We start from the raw sequence: 16,712 nt of genomic DNA, 5'->3' as shown, positions 1-16,712 counted from the left end.
AGCGCTCTGGGAGGAGGACACAACGGAGTTGTCAACCGTGATGGCGAGATCATGGAACGGGCAGTCCTTCCCCGGGAGGAAGAGCAGCTCCGTCTTGCCGAGGTTCAGCTTGAGGTGGTGAGCCGTCATCCACACTGATATGTCTGCCAGACATGCAGAGATGCGATTCGCCACCTGGTCATCAGAAGGGGGAAAGGAGAAGATTAATGGTGTGTCGTCTGCATAGCAATGATAGGAGAGACCATGTGAGGTTATGACAGAGCCAAGTGACTTGGTGTATAGCGAGAATAGGAGAGGGCCTAGAACAGAGCCCTGGGGGACGCCAGTGGTGAGAGCGCGTGGTGAGGAGACAGATTCTCGCCACGTCACCTGGTAGGAGCGACCTGTCAGGTAGGACGCAATCCAAGCGTGGGCCGCGCCGGAGACGCCACAGGATCTGATGGTTCACAGTATCGAAGGCAGCCGATAGGTCTAGAAGGATGAGAGCAGAGGAGAGAGAGTTAGCTTTAGCAGTGCGGAGCGCCTCCGTGATACAGAGAAGAGCAGTCTCAGTTGAATGACTAGTCTTGAAACCTGACTGATTTGGATCAAGAAGGTCATTCTGAGAGAGATAGCGGGAGAGCTGGCCAAGGACGGCACGTTCAAGAGTTTTGGAGAGAAAAGAAAGAAGGGATACTGGTCTGTAGTTGTTGACATCGGAGGGATCGAGTGTAGGTTTTTTCAGAAGGGGTGCAACTCTCGCTCTCTTGAAGACGGAAGGGACGTAGCCAGCGGTCAGGGATGAGTTGATGAGCGAGGTGAGGTAAGGAGAAGGTCTCCGGAAATGGTCTGGAGAAGAGAGGGGATAGGGTCAAGCGGGCAGGTTGTTGGGCGGCGGCCGTCACAAGACGCGAGATTTCATCTGGAGAGAGGGAAGAAAGAGGTCAGAGCACAGGGTAGGGCAGTGTGAGCAGAACCAGCGGTGTCGTTTGACTTAGCAAACGAGGATCGGATGTCGTCGACCTTCTTTTCAAAATGGTTGACGAAGTCATCTGCAGAGAGGGAGGAGGGGGAAGGGGAGGAGGATTCAGGAGGGAGGAGAAGGTGGCAAAGAGCTTCCTAGGGTTAGAGGCAGATGCTTGGAATTTAGAGTGGAAGAACGTGGCTTTAGCAGCAGAGACAGAAGAGGAAAATGTAGAGAGGAGGGAGTGAAAGGATGCCAGGTCCGCAGGGAGGCGAGTTTTCCTCCATTTCCGCTCGGCTGCCCGGAGCCTTGTTCTGTGAGCTCGCAATGAGTCGTCGAGCCACGGAGCGGGAGGGGAGGACCGAGCCGGCCTGGAGGATAGGGGACATAGAGAGTCAAAGGATGCAGAAAGGGAGGAGAGGAGGGTTGAGGAGGCAGAATCAGGAGATAGGTTGGAGAAGGTTTGAGCAGAGGGAAGAGATGATAGGATGGAAGAGGAGAGTAGCGGGGGAGAGAGAGCGAAGGTTGGGACGGCGCGATACCATCCGAGTAGGGGCAGTGTGGGAAGTGTTGGATGAGAGCGAGAGGGAAAAGGATACAAGGTAGTGGTCGGAGACTTGGAGGGGAGTTGCAATGAGGTTAGTGGAAGAACAGCATCTAGTAAAGATGAGGTTGAGCGTATTGCCTGCCTTGTGAGTAGGGGGGGAAGGTGAGAGGGTGAGGTCAAAAGAGGAGAGGAGTGGAAAGAAGGAGGCAGAGAGGAATGAGTCAAAGGTAGACGTGGGGAGGTTAAAGTCGCCCAGAACTGTGAGAGGTGAGCCGTCCTCAGGAAAGGAGCTTATCAAGGCATCAAGCTCATTGATGAACTCTCCGAGGGAACCTGGAGGGCGATAAATGATAAGGATGTTAAGCTTGAAAGGGCTGGTAACTGTGACAGCATGGAATTCAAAGGAGGCGATAGACAGATGGGTAAGGGGAGAAAGAGAGAATGACCACTTGGGAGAGATGAGGATCCCGGTGCCACCACCCCGCTGACCAGAAGCTCTCGGGGTGTGCGAGAACACGTGGGCGGACGAAGAGAGAGCAGTGTTATCTGTGGTGATCCATGTTTCCGTCAGTGCCAAGAAGTCGAGGGACTGGAGGGAGGCATAGGCTGAGATGAACTCTGCCTTGTTGGCCGCAGATTGGCAGTTCCAGAGGCTACCGGAGACCTGGAACTCCACGTGGGTCGTGCGCGCTGGGACCACCAGATTAGGGTGGCCGCGGCCACGCGGTGTGGAGCGTTTGTATGGTCTGTGCAGAGAGGAGAGAACAGGGATAGACAGACACATAGTTGACAGGCTACAGAAGAGGCTACTCTAATGCAAAGGAGATTGGAATGACAAGTGGACTACACGTCTCGAATGTTCAGAAAGTTAAGCTTACGTAGCAAGAATCTTATTGACTAAAATGATACAGTACTGCTGAAGTAGGCTAGCTGGCAGTGGCTGCGTTGTTGACTTTGTAGGCTAGCTGGCAGTGGCTGCGTTGTTGATTCGGGGGCTAGCTGGCTAGCTAGCAGTGTTGATTACGTTACGTTGCGTTAAAAGAACGACAATAGCTGGCTAGCTAACCTAGGAAATCGCTCTAGACTACACAATTATCTTTGATACAAAGACGGCTATGTAGCTAGCTATGTAGCTAGCTACGATCAAACAAATCAAACCGTTGTACTGTAATGAAATGAAATGAAAATTTGATACTACCTGTGGAGCGAAGCGGAATGCGACCGGGTTGTTGAGTGAGGAAGTTCTATTCGGTAGACGTTGGCTAGCTGTAGGCTAGCTAGCAGTGTCTCCTACGTTAAGGACGACAGATAGCTGGCTAGCTAACCTCGGTAAATTAAGATAATCACTCTAAGACTACACACTCTAAACTACACAATTATCTTGGATACGAAGACAGCAAAGACAACTATGTAGCTAGCTAACACTACACTAATCAAGTCGTTCAGTTGAGTGTAATAGTTTTTACAGTGCTGCTATTCGGTAGACTGTGGACGTTAGCTAGCTGGCTAGCTGCTGGGCAGATAGCAGTGTAGACTACGTTAGGACGACGAAATACGATAATTACGCAATTATCTTTGATACAAAGACGGCTATGTAGCTAGCTAAGAAGAAATTGCTAAGATTAGACAAATCAAACCGTTGTGCTATAGTGAAATGTAATGAAAAGTTATACTACCTGCGGGCCGAAGTGCGAATGCGACCGCTCGCTCCAACCCCACGCACGTACACATAGATACAGTGGGGAGAACAAGTATTTGATAACCTGCAAAATCGGCAGTGTTTCCCACTTACAAAGCATGTAGAGAGCCGGAATTATTATCTTCCAACCAGTAAGAATTCCGTCTCTCACAGACCTGTTAGTTTTTCTTTAAGAAGCCCTCCTGTTCTCCAGTCATTACCTGTATTAACTGCACCTGTTTGAACTCATTACCTGTATAAAAGACACCTGTCCACACACTCAATCAAACAGACTCCAACTCCTCCACAATGGCCAACACCAGAGAGCTGTGTAAGGACATCAGAGTTAAATTGTAGACCTGCAAAAGGCTGGGATGGGATACAGGACAATAGGCAAGCAGCTTGGTGAGAAGGCAACAACTGTTGGCGCAATTATTAGAAAATGGAAGAAGTTCAAGATGAAACAGCTTCTATCTCAAGGCCATCAGACTGTTAAACAGCCACCACTAACATTGAGTGGCTGCTGCCAACACACTGTCATTGACACTGACCCAACTCCAGCCACTTTAATAATGGGAATTGATGGGAAATGATGTAAATATATCACTAGCCACTTTAAACAATGCTACCTTATATAATGTTACTTACCCTACATTATTCATCTCATATGCATACGTATATACTGTACTCTACATCATCGACTGCATCCTTATGTAATACATGTATCACTAGCCACTTTAACTATGCCACTTTGTTTACTTTGTCTACATACTCATCTCATATGTATATACTGTACTCGATACCATCTACTGTATGCTGCTCTGTACCATCACTCATTCATATATCCTTATGTACATATTCTTTATCCCCTTACACTGTGTATAAGACAGTAGTTTTGGAATTGTTAGTTAGATTACTTGTTGGTTATCACTGCATTGTCGGAACTAGAAGCACAAGCATTTCGCTACACTCGCATTAACATCTGCTAACCATGTGTATGTGACAAATAACATTTGATTTGATTTGATTTGAATTTATGTAGTACTGTGCACCTCCCATAGTCTGTTCTGGACTTGGGGACTGTGAGGATACCTCTGGTGGCATGTCTTGTGGGGTATGCATGGGTGTCCGAGCTGTGTGCTAGTATTTTAAACAGACAGCTCGGTACCTTCAGCTTGTCAACACCTCTTACAAAAACAAGTAATGAGGAAGTCAATCTCTCCTCCACTTTGAGCCATGAGAGATTGACATGCACATCATTAATGTTAGCTCTCCATGTACTTTTCAGGACCAGCCATGCTGCCCTGTTCTGAGCCAACTGCAATTTTCCTGAGTCCTTTTTTGTGGCACCTGACCACACGACGGAACAGTAGTCCAGGTGTGACAAAACTAGGGCCTGTAGGACCTGCCTTTTTAATAGTGCTGTTAAGAATGCAGAGCTGCTCTTTGTTATGGACAGACTTCTCCCCATTTTGGCTACTGTTGTATCGATATATTTTGACCGTGACAGTTTAGTCCAGGCAGTTTAGTCACCTCAACTTGCTCAATTTCCATTTTAGATAAGCATGCTCCATTCAAAAAATGCAGAACTAAGAACAGATATAGCCCTTGGTTCACTCCAGACCTGACTGCCCTCGACCAGCACAAAAACATCCTGTGGCGGACTGCAATAGCATCGAATAGTCCCTGCGATATGCAACTGTTCAGGGAAGTCAGGAACCAATACACGCAGTCAAAGCTAAGGCCAGCTTCTTCAGGCAGAAATTTGCATCCTGTAGCTCCAACTCCAAAAAGTTCTGGGACACTGTGAAGTCCATGGAGAACAAGAGCACCTCCTCCCAGCTGCCCACTGCTCTGAGGCTAGGTAACACGGTCACCACCGATAAATCCATGATTATCGAAAACGTCAACAAACATTTCTCAACGGCTGGCCATGCCTTCCGCCTGGCTACTCCAACCTCGGTCAACAGCTCCGCCCCCCGCAGCTACTCGCCCAAGCCTCTCCAGGTTCTCCTTTACCCAAATCCAGACAGCAGATGTTCTGAAAGAGCTGCAAAACCTGGACCCGTACAAATCAGCTGGGCTATTCTATTCTATCAGCTGGGCTTCTATTCCGCAACAAAGCCTCCTTCACTTACGCCGCCAAACTTACCCTAGTAAAACTGACTATCCTACCGATCCTCGACTTCGGCGATGTCATCTACAAAATAGCTTCCAACACTCTACTCAGCAAACTGGATGCAGTTTATCACAGTGCCATCCGTTTTGTCACTAAAGCACCTTATACCACCCACCACTGCGACCTGTATGCTCTAGTCGGCTGGCCCTCGCTACATATTCGTCGCCAGACCCACTGGGTCCAGGCCATCTACAAGTCCATGCTAGGTAAAGCTCCGCCTTATCTCAGTTCAATGGTCACGATGGCAACACCCATCCGTAGCATGCGCTCCAGCAGGTGTATCTCACTGATCATCCCTAAAGCCAACACCTCATTTGGCCGCCTTTCGTTCCAGTTCTCTGCTGCCTGTGACTGGAACGAATTGCAAAAATCGCTGAAGTTGGAGACTTTTATCTCCCTCACCAACTTCAAACATCTGCTATCTGAGCAGCTAACCGATCGCTGCAGCTGTACATAGGCTATCGGTAAATAGCCCACCCATTTTTACCTACCTCATCCCCATACTGTTTTTATTTATTTACTTTTCTGCTCTTTTGCACACCAGTATCTCTACCTGTACATGACCATCTGATCAGTTATCACTCCAGTGTTAATCTGCAAAATTGTAATTATTCGCCTACCTCCTCATGCCTTTTGCACACAATGTATATAGACTCTCTTTTTTTCTACTGTGTTATTGACTTGTTAATTGTTTACTCCATGTGTAACTCTGTGTTGTCTGTTCACACTGCTATGCTTTATCTTGGCCAGGTCGCAGTTGCAAATGAGAACTTGTTCTCAACTAGCCTACCTGGTTAAATAAAGGTGTTCTCAACTAGCCTACCTGGTTAAATAAAGGTGTTCTCAACTAGCCTACCTGGTTAAATAAAGGTGTTCTCAACTAGCCTACCTGGTTAAATAAAGGTGAAATAAAAATTTAAAAAAAAAATGAAGATAATTTCTGTCGTGCTTGTCGAGCTGCTATATCAAAGTGCTGTACTAAAACCCAGCCTAAAACCCCAAACATATTGCACATACACGCACAAATCTAAATTACACCTGTGCTGGAATAATACATTATGGCATTTCAAACATGATAGTACAAAAAAACGCATTTCATATTTCCACAAACTTCAGTGTTTCCTTTCAAATTGTATCAAAAATAGGTCCTGAGCTACAGGCAGTTAGATTTGGGTCTCAACTGAGCTAACTACCAAATAAAGGTTACAGGCAGTTAGATTTGGGTCCTGAGCTACAGGCAGTTAGATTTGGGTCCTGAGCTGGTTAGGCAGTTAGATTTGGGTCTGGAGGGCAGTTAGATTTGGGTCCTGAGCTACAGGCAGTTAGATTTGGGTCCTGAGCTACAGGCAGTTAGATTTGGGTCCTGAGCTACAGGCAGTTAGATTTGGGTCCTGAGCTACAGGCAGTTAGATTTGGGTCCTGAGCTACAGGCAGTTAGATTTGGGTCCTGAGCTACAGGCAGTTAGATTTGGGTATGTCATTTTAGTTGAAAATTGAAAAAAAAGGGGCGGATCCTTTTAATGGGTTTGTGCTTATTAGTAATTGGAATAAGCAATTGCATAAATGTGTCAAGTGCAGCGTCTGGTTGCTCCTCATTACACACCACAGACCAGCAAATATTATTTACATCAACATATTAATCAATAAAAAACGTATTGTATGACCTCTCATACACCATATTAGGCCCAGACATTGGAACTTTGGTTTTCCTAGATAAATAAATGAAATCAAAGTTTATTTGTCACGTGCGCTGAATACAACAGGTGTAGACCTTACAGGGAAATGCTTAAAATGGCTATTATATTGTGATCAGTACATCCTATGGATTTGGATACTGCTTGAAAGCTAATTCTGCAGCGTTAGTAAAGATATGATTAATACATGTTGATGATTTAATTCCTGGGCTGTTTGTAACTACCTGGTAGGTTGACCAACAACCTGATCCAGGTTACAGGCACTAGTTAGAGTTTGAAGCTTTTCCTGATTGGGCAGCTTGATGATGTCCAGTCAATATTTAAATCACCCAGAAAATATACTTCTGTTGATATCACATACATTATCAAGCATTTCACACGTTATCCAGATACTGACTGTTGTCACTTGGTGATCTATAGCAGCTTCCCACCAGAATGGGCTTTAGGTGAGGCAGATGAACCTGTAGCCATATTACTTCAACAGTATTTAACATTATCCAGATAGTGACTGTTAACACTTGGTGGTCTATAGCAGCTTCCCACCAGAATGGGCTTTAGGTGAGGCAGATGAACCTGTAGCCATATTACTTCAACAGTATTTAACATTATCCAGATAGTGACTGTTAACACTTGGTGGTCTATAGCAGCTTCCCACCAGAATGGGCATTAGGTGAGGCAGATAAACCTGTAGCCATATTACTTCAACATTATTTAGCATGTAAGCTTTATTTTGGAATGTGGTTCTTTATATTTCCACGCCTAGTCATGGCGACGTATATTTTCTCATTGTACATTTTTGGGGCTTTAGTACTTCTCTTAGCAGAACTTTTAGAGTGTCACGACTCCTGCGCCTGACCCCTGAGAGAGGTAAAGTTGGCTCCCCCGCCTGTTCTGGGCGGTGTTTGGTTGGTCGTTCTGGAGTTCACCGGACTACTAGCCGCCACCGATCCCTTTTTTTTGAGACGGTTAGTTTTGTCTCATTTGTTACACCTGGTCCTATTTTGTGGTTGATTTTCTTCCCTATTCAGCGCAGACTGGAACCCACCCCTTTGTTGTGGGGATTATTTGGATGTTCACGTTGTATCGTTGGTGTTGTTAGTGCTCTGGACCTTGTTACCCACAGTTGGTTTGGGTTGGTCACTGTTTGCGCCCTGTGTGTCGGGCACGTATTAAAGTGCTCTTTTCCCCCACAGGACCTCTCTGCGCCTGACCCTGAGAGAGGGGTAAAGTCAGAAACCTTCTGCCGTGTTCCCACGCCTTTCTGTACCGAGCTCTGGTTGGGAGCTTGGTTGTTTGGTTGGGTGACTGTTCTGGAGTTCCCAGGTGGTATCAGCTCCTACTGCTGCTAGCGAGGGGTGAGACTGGTAGGGAGCACCACAGGGTTAAAGATCAGCTCCTACTGCTGCTAGCGTGGGGGTGAGACTGGTAGGGAGCACCACAGGGTTAAAGATCAGCTCCTACTGCTGCTAGCGTGGGGGTGAGACTGGTAGGGAGCACCACAGGGTTAAAGATCAGCTCCTACTGCTGCTAGCGTGGGGGTGAGACTGGTAGGGAGCACCACAGGGTTAAAGATCAGCTCCTACTGCTGCTAGCGAGGGGGTGAGACTGGTAGGGAGCACCACAGGGTTAAAGATCGCTCCTACTGCTGCTAGCGGGGGGGTGAGACTGGTAGGGAGCACCACAGGGTTAAAGATCAGCTCCTACTGCTGCTAGCGCGGGGGTGAGACTGGTAGTGAGCACCACAGGGTTAAAGATCAGCTCCTACTGCTGCTAGCGCGGGGGTGAGACTGGTAGGGAGCACCACAGGGTTAAAGATCAGCTCCTACTGCTGCTAGCGGGGGGGGTGAGACTGGTAGGGTGCACCACAGGGTTAAAGATCAGCTCCTACTGCTGCTAGCGGGGGTGAGACTGGTAGGGAGCACCACAGGGTTAAAGATCAGCTCCTACTGCTGCTAGCGAGGGGGTGAGACTGGTAGGGAGCACCACGGGGTTAAAGATCAGCTCCTACTGCTGCTAGCGAGGGGGTGAGACTGGTAGGGAGCACCACGGGGTTAAAGATCAGCTCCTACTGCTGCTAGCGAGGGGGTGAGACTGGTAGGGAGCACCACGGGGTTAAAGATCAGCTCCTACTGCTGCTAGCGTGGGGGTGAGACTGGTTCCAGGGAGCACCACAGGGTTAAAGATCAGCTCCTACTGCTGCTAGCGAGGGGTGAGACTGGTAGAGAGCACCACAGGGTTAAAGATCAGCTCCTACTGCTGCTAGCTGTCACAGGGGGTGAGACTGGTAGGGCTCCTTTCCTGAGCACCACAGGGTTAAAGATCAGCTCCTACTGCTGCTAGCGAGGGGTGAGACTGGTAGGGAGCACCACATGGTTAAAGATCAGCTCCTACTGCTGCTAGCGCCCCTAGGGGTGAGACTGGTAGGGAGCACCAACACGGTTAAAGATCAGCTCATACTGCTGCTAGCGTGGGGGTGAGACTGGTAGGGAGCACCACAGGTTAAAGATCAGCTCCTACTGCTGCTAGCGGGGTGAGACTGGTAGGGAGCACCACAGGGTTAAAGATCAGCTCCTACTGCTGCTAGCGAAATCCCTCCACGACTGTGAGACTGGTAGGGAGCACCCCTCATTCTCTCTCTCTCTGCCTACAGGGTTAAAGATCAGCTCCTACTGCTGCTACACTGGACCTCTTCAGATGAAATCTCGCGTTTTGGGTGAGACTGGTAGGGAGTCACCACAGGGTTAAAGATCAGCTCCTACTGCTGCTAGCGAGGGGTGAGACTGGTTTCAAGGTCATTCAACTGAGCACCACAGGGTTAAAGATCAGCTCCTCTGCTCTCATCCTGCTGCTAGCGTGGGGAACCATGAGACTGGTAAGGAGCACCACAGGGTTAAAGATCAGCTCCTACTGCTGCTAGCGGGGGTGAGACTGGTAGGGAGCACCACAGGGTTAAAAATCAGCTCCTACTGCTGCTAGCGGTGGGGTGAGACTGGTAGACGGAGCACCACAGGGTTAAAGATCAGCTCCTGACTGCTGCTGACAACTCCATTGTGAGACTGGTAGAACCTTGGCACCACAGGGTTAAAGATCAGCTCCTACTGCTGCTAGCGTGGGGGTGAGACTGGTAGTGAGCACCACAGGGTTAAAGATCAGCTCCTACTGCTGCTAGCGGGGGCCTGAGACTGGTAGGGGAGCACCACAGGGTTAAAGATCAGCTCCTACTGCTGCTAGGCGGGGGTGAGACTGGTAGAAGTACAGCACCACAGGGTGAAAGAACAAACAGCTCCAGGTTACTGCTGCTCACCACTGCTTCCGGAGACACCTGAAACCCCACCTCTTTAAGGAATACCTAGGATGAGACTGGAAAAGATTTAGCACCACTGGGGTTAAAGATCAAGCTCCTAAATGCTGCTAGCGGGGGGTGAGACTGGTAGGGAGCACCACAGGGTTAAAGATCAGCTCCTACTGCTGCTAGCGAGGGGTGAGACTGGTAGGGAGCACCACAGGGTTAAAGATCAGCTCCTACTGCTGCTAGCGAGGGGTGAGACTGGTAGGGAGCACCACGGGGTTAAAGATCAGCTCCTACTGCTGCTAGCGAGGGGGTGAGACTGGTAGGGAGCACCACGGGGTTAAAGATCAGCTCCTACTGCTGCTAGCGAGGGGGTGAGACTGGTAGGGAGCACCACGGGGTTAAAGATCAGCTCCTACTGCTGCTAGCGTGGGGGTGAGACTGGTAGGGAGCACCACGGGGTTAAAGATCAGCTCCTACTGCTGCTAGCGAGGGGGTGAGACTGGTAGGAGCACCACAGGGTTAAAGATCAGCTCCTACTGCTGCTAGCGCGGGGGTGAGACTGGTAGGGAGCACCACAGGGTTAAAGATCAGCTCCTACTGCTGCTAGCGAGGGGGTGAGACTGGTAGGGAGCACCACATGGTTAAAGATCAGCTCCTACTGCTGCTAGCGAGGGGGTGAGACTGGTAGGGAGCACCACATGGTTAAAGATCAGCTCCTACTGCTGCTAGCGTGGGGGTGAGACTGGTAGGGAGCACCACAGGGTTAAAGATCAGCTCCTACTGCTGCTAGCGGGGGTGAGACTGGTAGGGAGCACCACAGGGTTAAAAATCAGCTCCTACTGCTGCTAGCGTGGGGTGAGACTGGTAGGGAGCACCACAGGGTTAAAGATCAGCTCCTACTGCTGCTAGCGTGGGGTGAGACTGGTAGGGAGCACCACAGGGTTAAAGATCAGCTCCTACTGCTGCTAGCGGGGGGTGAGACTGGTAGGGAGCACCACAGGGTTAAAGATCAGCTCCTACTGCTGCTAGCGTGGGGGTGAGACTGGTAGGGAGCACCACAGGGTTAAAGATCAGCTCCTACTGCTGCTAGCGTGGGGGTGAGACTGGTAGGGAGCACCACAGGGTTAAAGATCAGCTCCTACTGCTGCTAGCGTGGGGGTGAGACTGGTAGGGAGCACCACAGGGTTAAAGATCAGCTCCTACTGCTGCTAGCGTGGGGTGAGACTGGTAGGGTGCACCACAGGGTTAAAGATCAGCTCCTACTGCTGCTAGCGGGGGTGAGACTGGTAGGGAGCACCACAGGGTTAAAGATCAGCTCCTACTGCTGCTAGCGAGGGGGTGAGACTGGTAGGGAGCACCACAGGGTTAAAGATCAGCTCCTACTGCTGCTAGCGAGGGGGTGAGACTGGTAGGGAGCACCACAGGGTTAAAGATCAGCTCCTACTGCTGCTAGCGTGGGGGTGAGACTGGTAGGGAGCACCACAGGGTTAAAGATCAGCTCCTACTGCTGCTAGCGAGGGGTGAGACTGGTAGGGAGCACCACAGGGTTAAAGATCAGCTCCTACTGCTGCTAGCGGGGGTGAGACTGAGACTGGTAGGGAGCACCACAGGGTTAAAGATCAGCTCCTACTGCTGCTAGCGAGGGGGTGAGACTGGTAGGGAGCACCACATGGTTAAAGATCAGCTCCTACTGCTGCTAGCGTGGGGGTGAGACTGGTAGGGAGCACCACAGGGTTAAAGATCAGCTCCTACTGCTGCTAGCGGGGGGTGAGACTGGTAGGGAGCACCACAGGGTTAAAGATCAGCTCCTACTGCTGCTAGCGCGGGGGTGAGACTGGTAGGGAGCACCACAGGGTTAAAGATCAGCTCCTACTGCTGCTAGCGTGGGGGTGAGACTGGTAGGGAGCACCACAGGGTTAAAGATCAGCTCCTACTGCTGCTAGCGTGGGGGTGAGACTGGTAGGGAGCACCACAGGGTTAAAGATCAGCTCCTACTGCTGCTAGCGTGGGGGTGAGACTGGTAGGGAGCACCACAGGGTTAAAGATCAGCTCCTACTGCTGCTAGCGGGGGGGTGAGACTGGTAGGGAGCACCACAGGGTTAAAGATCAGCTCCTACTGCTGCTAGCGTGGGGACGAGTGGGAGACTGCTAGGGAGCACCACAGGGTTAAAGATCATTCACAGTTGAGGGTTCCAGATCAAAGCTGATGCTGAATATTACATGGTTTGGGCTTTTCATGCAATAATCGTTTAGAGGTCATATATTTATTGATGACTAAGTATAAAAAATATACATGCTATAGTGCTAGCCATTAAAAAGTATTTTCCAATAGAGCTGACTTACGACATCTACCGTGAATGGAGTCTCCGCGAATATGGGAACATTGCCTTTAAAGGCTTCTGACAAAGGGGCGATCAGATTGAATCCAGGTCAAGGTATGATGATTACCATACATCACTCCTTTATGGTCACCTCAAGAAAGTACCATGAACGGTAACACTTTTCTTAGAAGATGAGAGAATCGACAGTTGTCAGAAGTCAAACCATCCAGTCAACAAGCCACAGAAAATGTGTTTATTAAAAGTTAAGCCAAATGCCACAAATTCATATCAAATACTGAACATTTTTTATTTAAGAGACAATAACAAGGAGTTTAAATACAGGAACATTTGTATTAATCAGAGAATCACTGTATAAAGATGAATGGTGGATGGCTTGATAAAGCGGCTAAGACAGGGGTTCTCAAACCTCTCCTCTGGGACCCCCAGCCGTCCCAAACTCTCCTCAGGACAACTAGCCATCCCAAACCTCTCCTCAGGACAACTAGCTGTTCCAAACCTCTCCTCTGAGACCCCAGCTGTTCCAAACCTCTCCTCAGGACCCCCAGCTATTCCAAACCTCTCCTCAGGACCCCCAGCTGTTCCGAACCTCTCCTCTGAGACCCCCAGCTGTTCCAAACCTCTTCTCAGGACCCCTAGCTGTTCCAAACCTCTCCTCTGGACCCCCAGCTGTTCCAAACCTCTTCTCAGGACCCCTAGCTGTTCCAAACCTCTCCTCTGGACCCCCAGCTGTTCCAAACCTTTCCTCTGGACCCCTAGCTGTTCCAAACCTCTTCTCAGGACAACTAGCTGTTCCAAACCTCTCCTCTGAGACCCCCAGCTGTTCAAAACCCCTCCTCTGGACCACAAGCTGTTCCAAATCTCTCCTCTGGGAACCCCAGCTGTTCCAAACCTCTTCTCAGGACCCCCAGCTGTTCCAAACCTCCTCTCAGGACCCCCAGCTGTTCCAAACCTCCTCTCAGGACCCCCAGCTGTTCCAAACCTCTCCTCAGGACCCCCAGCTGTTCCAAACCTCTACTCCGGACCACCAGCTGTTCCAAACCTCTCCTCGGGACAACTATCTGTTCCAAACCTCTCCTCTGAGACCCCCAGCAGTTCCAAACCTCTCCTCTGAGACCCCCAGCTGTTCCATACCTCTCCTCGGGACAACTAGCTGTTCCAAACCTCTCCTCGGGACAACTAGCTGTTCCAAACCTCTCCTTAGGACCCCCAGCTGTTCCATACCTCTCCTCTGAGACCCCCAGCTGTTCCAAACCTCTCCGTAGGACCCCCAGCTGTTCCAAACCTCTCCTCTGAGACCCCCAGCGGTTCCAAACCTCTCCTCAGGACCCCCAGCTGTCCCAAACCTCTTCTCAGGACAACTAGCTGTTCCAAACCTCTCCTCTGAGACCCCCAGCTGTTCCAAACCTCTCCTCAGGACCCCCAGCTGTTCCAAACCTCTCCTCCGAGACCCCCAGCTGTTCCAAACCTCTCCTCACGACCCCCAGCGGTTCCAAACCTCTCCTCAGGACCCCCATTTGTCCCAAACCTCTCCTCAGGACCCCCAGCTGTTCCGAACCTCTCCTCCGAGACCCCCAGCTGTTCCAAAACTTTCCACGGGGACCCCCAGCTGTTCCAAACCTCTCCTCTGAGACCCCAGCTGTTCCAAACCTCTCCTCTGGACCCCCAGCTGTTCCAAACCTCTCCTCTGGACCCCCAGCTGTTCCAAACCTCTTCTCAGGACAACTAGCTGTTCCAAACCTCTCATCTGGGACCCCCAGCTGTTCCAAACCTCTCCTCAGGACCCCCAGCTGTTCCAAACCTCTCCTCCGAGAACCCCAGCTGTTCCAAACCTCTCCTCACGACCCCCAGCTGTTCCAAACCTCTCCCCTGGACCCCCAGCTGTTCCAAACCTCTCCTCAGAACCCCCAGCTGTTCCAAACCTCTCCTGAAGACCCCCAGCTGTTCCAAACCTCTCCTCTGGACCCCCAGCTGTTCCAAACCTCTCCTCTGGACCCCCAGCTGTTCCAAACCTCTCCTCTGGACCCCCAGCTGTTCCAAACCTCTCCTCTGGACAGCTAGCTGTTCCAAACCTCTCCTCAGGAACCCCAGCTGTTCCAAACATCTCCTCTGGGACCCCCAGCTGTTCCAAACCTCACCTCAGGACAACTAGCTGTTCCAAACCTCTTCTCAGGAAAACTATCTGTTCCAAACCTCTCCTCTGAGACCCCCAGCTGTTCCAAACCTCTCCTCTGGGACCCCCAGCTGTTCCAAACCTCCCCTCAGGACAACTAGCTGTTCCAAACCTCTCCTCAGGAACCCCAGCTGTTCCAAACCTCTCATCGGGACAACTAGCTATTTCAAACCTCTTCTCAGGAAAACGAGCTGTTCCAAACCTCTCATCAGGACAACTAGCTGTTCCAAACCTCTTCTTAGGAAAACTAGCTGTTCCAAACCTCTCCTCAGGAACCCCAGCTGTTCCAAACCTCTCCTCTGAGACCCCCAGCTGTTCCAAACCTCTCCTCTGGGACCCCTAGCTGTTCCAAACCTATCCTCTGAGACCCCCAGCTGTTCCAAACCTCTCCTCTGAGACCCCCAGCTGTTCCGAACCTCTCCTCTGAGACCCCCAGCTGTTCCAAACCTCTTCTCAGGACCCCTAGCTGTTCCAAACCTCTCCTCTGGACCCCCAGCTGTTCCAAACCTCTTCTCAGGACCCCTAGCTGTTCCAAACCTCTCCTCTGGACCCCCAGCTGTTCCAAACCTTTCCTCTGGACCCCTAGCTGTTCCAAACCTCTTCTCTCAGGACAACTAGCTGTTCCAAACCTCTCCTCTGAGACCCCCAGCTGTTCCAAACCTCTCCTCTGGACCCCCAGCTGTTCCAAACCTCCTCTGGGAACCCCAGCTGTTCCAAACCTCTGGACCCCAGCTGTTCCAAACCTCCTCTCAGGACCCCAGCTGTTCCAAACCTCCTCCTCTGGACCCCCAGCTGTTCCAAACCTCTCCTCTGGACCCCCAGCTGTTCCAAACCTCTCCTCTGGACCACCAGCTGTTCCAAACCTCTCCTCGGACAACCAGCTGTTCCAAACCTCTCCTCTGAGACCCCCAGCAGTTCCAAACCTCTCCTCTGGACCCCAGCTGTTCCATACCTCTCCTCGGGACAACCAGCTGTTCCAAACCTCTCCTCTGGACAACTAGCTGTTCCAAACCTCTCCTCTGGACCCCCAGCTGTTCCATACCTCTCTCTGAGACCCCCAGCTGTTCCAAACCTCTCCTCAGGACCCCAGCTGTTCCAAACCTCTCCTCTGAGACCCCCAGCTGTTCCAAACCTCTCCTCAGGACCCCCAGCTGTTCCAAACCTCTTCTCAGGACAACTAGCTGTTCCAAACCTCTCCTCTGAGACCCCAGCTGTTCCAAACCTCTCCTCTGGACCCCCAGCTGTTCCAAACCTCCCTCAGGACCCCCAGCTGTTCCAAACCTCTCCTCACGACCCCAGCTGGTTCCAAACCTCTCCTCAGGACCCCCATTTGTCCCAAACCTCTCCTCAGGACCCCCAGCTGTTCCAAACCTCTCCTCCGAGACCCCCAGCTGTTCCAAACCTCTTCTTAGGGACCCCAGCTGTTCCAAACCTCTCCTCTGAGACCCCAGCTGTTCCAAACCTCTCCTCTGGACCCCCAGCTGTTCCAAACCTCTCCTCTGGACCCCAGCTGTTCCAAACCTCTTCTCAGGAAAACTAGCTGTTCCAAACCTCTCATCAGGACAACTAGCTGTTCCAAACCTCTTCTCAGGACCCCTAGCTGTTCCAAACCTCTCCTCTGAGACCCCCAGCTGTTCCAAACCTCTCCTCTGAGACCCCCAGCTGTTCCAAACCTCTCCTCTGGACCCCAGCTGTTCCAAACCTCTCCTCTGAGACCCCCAGCTGTTCCAAACCTCTCCTCTGAGACCCCCAGCTGTTCCAAACCTCTCCTCTGAGACCCCCAGCTGTTCCAAACCTCTCCTCTGAGATCCCCAGCTGTTCCAAACCTCTCCTCTGAGACCCCCAGCTGTTCCAAACCTCTCCTCTG

General features: G+C 50.8%; 1 long non-coding RNA gene across 1 annotated transcript; it reads right to left on the bottom strand.

Moving 5' to 3' along the window:
- Positions 1-12,892: 12,892 nt before the first annotated feature.
- Positions 12,893-15,486, bottom strand: LOC135573258 (uncharacterized). Its single transcript, XR_010464624.1, has 2 exons — positions 14,866-15,486; positions 12,893-14,292 (listed from the first exon to the last, which is right to left on the bottom strand). It is a non-coding gene; the product is annotated as an uncharacterized LOC135573258 (long non-coding RNA).
- Between the last annotated feature and the right edge of the window lie 1,226 nt (positions 15,487-16,712).

Source organism: Oncorhynchus nerka, linkage group LG9a (genome assembly GCF_034236695.1).
Source record: "Oncorhynchus nerka isolate Pitt River linkage group LG9a, Oner_Uvic_2.0, whole genome shotgun sequence".
NCBI lineage: Eukaryota > Metazoa > Chordata > Actinopteri > Salmoniformes > Salmonidae > Oncorhynchus > Oncorhynchus nerka.
This window is presented reverse-complemented; position numbering and strand designations above follow the sequence as displayed.